Here is a 4555-nt window from a genome sequence, read left to right as displayed (position 1 = left end):
GACGGTCGGTTGCATCGTCAAGCAATGTACTGTGAGCTCAGGAAATGAGATAAAATCATCTACAGAGGAATGAGGTGATGAAAGGTAAAGCATTACAGGGGAATGATGGACATGTTAGCAGCAATGAATATTTAAGGGTATAATAATGAAGGTTACAAAGAAAACAAAAGAAAAACGAGATGCGTAAAATCCAGAAAATAACAAACAGGAAAAAAATATTGGAATAACTGGGGTGACTAAAATCGTGCACGGAATATTGCCACTAGGAAAATTGCCACTGGGTCAATTGCCACCGGGAATATTGCCACTGGGATAATTGCCCACCTATGAATATTGCTACCCGGAAAATTGCCACTATGAAAAATTCATTGTTTTTCATTTAATATAGTTTTATGAACTTTAAATCACTTATAATTACGATATGGAATAAAGAATACAGGGAAGCAAATTATTTACTTTTTATTATAGTTTTAGGAATATTATATCACTCAAAATTACATTAAGGAAATATATAGGAGAAAGAATACAGAACAGAACTTGTTTATTTCCAACACTTAAAAAAATACCTAGAAAAAATAGAGTACATAAATAAAAACAGAACTTGTTTATTTAAAAAACATGCATATTATATGCAATTGAACGTAAATATCTAATTTTATCATTATAAGTGCTGTATTTCAATAGAATGTTCTTTATTTTGGCGTTTAAATATTGGTACTTTATTTTGTCGGGAAGTGAGTCCCCACGTTCAAAATGGATTCTCTTAATTGTTGCTAAGCGTTCTTCATCTTTAAGTGCGTCAATCAGCCGCCAGATATTGGGGTGGGCATTACTTACTGATTTATTAAGGGAATTATGAAACGCCTCTACGTTGTTATTTGTTCGTGGTAAAGAGTAGACTACACGGCTATAAACATTCCAAAAACTTAGTGGAAATGTACCTGTAACTGTTCGTCTGTTATTCCTTGTCCCTCTCTCAATTCCTATGTATGTAGATTCGAAATAAGCGAGAAATTCCTGCGGTATGGCATCATCATCTGACAGTTCTTCGAAAACCCAAATAACATCTTGAGTTGGCACAAAGGCAAGGGCAGAAAAATGTCTCATTTTTAAAGAGAATTCATTGTTGTTGTGGTATTCTTGTTTAAAACCCAATTCAACTATCTTTCTATAAAGCGATTGAGAGAAATGGAAGAAACACCCATTAAGGAAAACGTCTGGGAAAGCCGCTTTTATTCCATGAAAACAAGCCTTTTTAAAATCAATTGTAATATTTTCGGTTTCTTCACCACCTAAAAATTCACTCAATTTCTTAAAATCTCTTCAAAATGTACCGTCAATTGCCCAATTCTTAAAACGTTTTAAATCTTGTAGCCCAGCATCAGATGCAAACATCAATATGCGATCCACATCGTCGATGACTGTAAATTCTAGTGGTATCGAATATCCTGCTCTTCCACATGGAACGGAAGGAAAATTTGAAAGTTTTTGTCTCCACTTCCTAATATTCCTGCTTATGTGACTTGTATTCGGCATTTGAGATAGAACAGATTCATCGAGAGACGCAGTAGCTTGAGCTACCAGGACACGACTTGACTGATGAGACGTTTTCACTTTTTCTTTTAACGATTCATGCGCAGCTTTGGCTTCTACACGATCTTTCGTTGACGAGTGTGTATGTTCTTTTACATGTTGCAAAACTTCAAGGTCGTTATCCGATGTTTTTTTTTGTATGTAGTCTAGCCTTGCAGTTTCTCTTCTTTCGTTGACTACACACCCAGTATATAATTGTACCGTCCTTATTTGTTCCATGTTTATGGTACATGAACTGTTGCTCATCAACAAGCATATCGTTCCCACGTTCACTCTTAATGATTGACACCATTGTGGGTTGAAGTTTCCAGAAATACTAAACTCTAAATACTAAAATTCGTTATTGTGATATTTTTGTTTATAAACAACTTAAAAATTTCCTAAATAATGGTGGTTTGGAAACCTATCTCAAAATCTTAAGAGGTAAACAGTTGTCGAAACAATAACAGATAACAAGGAAAATCTTGAATGGAAAACTGATAGTAAAAGTCGGGGATATAAGGTAATAAAGTTATAGGTCTGTTTACTTGTTTTAAACCATTCCTATGGGTTTAGAGTTAGAGTTTTACACAGAGAAATAATTTCACTTCATTTAATTAAAATAAAAATATGGTGGCAATTTTCCGGGTGGTAATATTCCTAGGTGGGCAATATTACCAGTGGCAATATTCCCGGTGGTAATTGACCCAGTGGCAATTTTCCCAGTGGCAATATTCCTAGCGCCGACTAAAATAAAGCATGGAAAGAATTTCCACAACATCTTACCACCAATCACTGCTAAAGCAATATCGAACACCACCACCTCACCAACCACTACATACCAACCATCATCACTATTATCACTGTGTATGACTATCTAAATGACCTCTTTGTCTAGATATTCCAAAATCTATTTTCTAGATATTCCAAAATCTATTTTCTAGATATTCCAAAATATATTTTTTATGGAAGAAGGTTGCACAAATTAGCCACCAGAAATTTGGAAAGCATTCAGGAAATTGAGCTAGATGAAGTACTAAGTGAAGAGGAACCTGATGATAATGATGAACTACCTATTACATTGGAAGACTTTCATCAAGACATAGAGACTGGTAGGATTGTTCTAAAGAGTATTTTTTTGTCATCTTTGAAATGCTTTGTTATTAAAGAAAAAATACTCGGTACCTGAAATTGTTGGTAACTCGTTAAGCTTAATGTACAATAAAGGGTCTGTTAACTATACTGGGGAAGAGTGAACACTGTTGTCAATTCATCTTCAATTATTTCTCAATTTATTTTTATATGAAGAGGATGAAGCTCCAGTGCTTGAAGATAGATCCACATTTGATGCCGGAATTGAGGATACTCCTCATTCCTTTTATGAAAATGAGACTGCTGTACTGGTAATAAGAGCCGCTTCAGAAACACCAGGAACATTATCATCAGGAGCTTCTACTAGGAAAGTAAGAAGTAAATCAAAACTTTCTTCTACTTCATGGAAGGTAGCTAGTTCTGAGGTATCGTCATCTCATGATTATCTTGGCCAAGATCCGATATTCAATGATGACCTACGGCAGCCATTCCAGTATGTGTGTGACTTCCTTGATGCTGACATTATGGACACTATTGTAGCACAATCAAATTTCTCTGCAATTAAAGAAAATCCAAACAAACCACTAAATGTTGACCGTAATAAACTAGAACAATGGTTGGGTTTGAGTATCTATTTTTCAGTAAGTAAACTTCCTAATATCAGAATGCATTGGTCAACCCAGCTGGGTCCTCCTAGAGAAATTGCTGCAGATGTTATGAGTCGTAACAGATGGTAGGAAATAAAATCTAAATTTCACATGGTTGATAATTCGATCCTCGATTCAAATCTCAGAAGAAACAGGGGCAGATTATTCAAAGTCCGTCCCCTTGTTGATAAACTGAGAAGCAAGTTTCAGCAAATACCAATGACTCAAAATCTTTGCACTGATGAACAGCTTGCTCCTTTCAAGGGGGATAGCAGTTTCAAACAGTATATACCAAGTAAACCCCATAAATATGGGTATAAGTTTAAGGTTCTTGCAGACAGTCAGGGTATGACCTATGATTTTTTTGTCATGGATAGTACTGGGAAAACTGATCCAATCGATGACCAAAATGTTCCTAACCTTGGTGCTAGTGTCAATAGTGTGTCACATTTGGCTCAAGTAATCCCTACACACTGCAACCACCTTTTATTCCTTGATAATTGGTTTACCTGTGTGCCACTGATGCAGCACCTGTCTACCCGGGGTATTTGGTGTTGTGGAACAGTGCGTGTTCCTCGCTTGCCAGGAATAAAGAATTCGAAGGATGCTGAGAAAGCTTTAATGAAAAAAGGTAGAGGTTCGTATGAAGAGCTAAGAAGTACAGGTGAAGGATGTGAGGTTACCTATGTCAAGTGGTACAATACTAAAATTGTGAACATTGTGTCAACTTTCGCAAAAGCCAATTCCGTCAGTAAGGTCTCCAGGTATGACAGAAAACTAAGTGTAGGATTGATGTAAACTGCCCAGACATTATTTGGCAGTATAACAAGTCAATGGGGGAAGTTGACTTGGCTGACTGCCTCATTTCCCTATACAGGATAACTATAAGGTCCAAGAAATACTATCATCCTCTTATTTTCCACATGATTGATATGGTAATAGTAAAGAGTTGGCTACTATATCGACGAGATGCTGGAAATCTTCATATACTAAAGCCGATATCCTTTCCCTTGCAGTCTTTAAACTAAAAGTTGCATTTACTTTCAGGAAAAGAGGAAAGTCCTCAGGAAACCTAAAAAGAGGAAGACTATCAAGCCTGGAGGGTAAAAGTAAAAAACGGAAGATAGGATAACCTGCACAGGCAATTCCTGATAAACCTATTCGATCTGACCTTGTAGGACATTTCCCATGTGTTGATAATATAAGGAGGATTTGCAAGAATCCAGGATGTAAAGGAAAAACAA

At 36.2% G+C, this 4555-nt stretch overlaps 1 pseudogene; it reads left to right on the top strand.

Annotated features, from left to right (window-relative positions):
* Positions 1 to 4109, top strand: part of LOC137628638 (piggyBac transposable element-derived protein 3-like) — a 22782-nt pseudogene extending 18673 nt beyond the window's left edge.
* Positions 4110 to 4555: the final 446 nt, after the last annotated feature.

The sequence above is a fragment of the Palaemon carinicauda genome, chromosome 36 (assembly GCF_036898095.1).
Source record: "Palaemon carinicauda isolate YSFRI2023 chromosome 36, ASM3689809v2, whole genome shotgun sequence".
NCBI classification, from domain to species: Eukaryota; Metazoa; Arthropoda; class Malacostraca; order Decapoda; family Palaemonidae; genus Palaemon; species Palaemon carinicauda.
The sequence above is the reverse complement of the archived record's forward strand: the minus strand, read 5'-3'. Positions and strand labels throughout refer to the sequence as shown.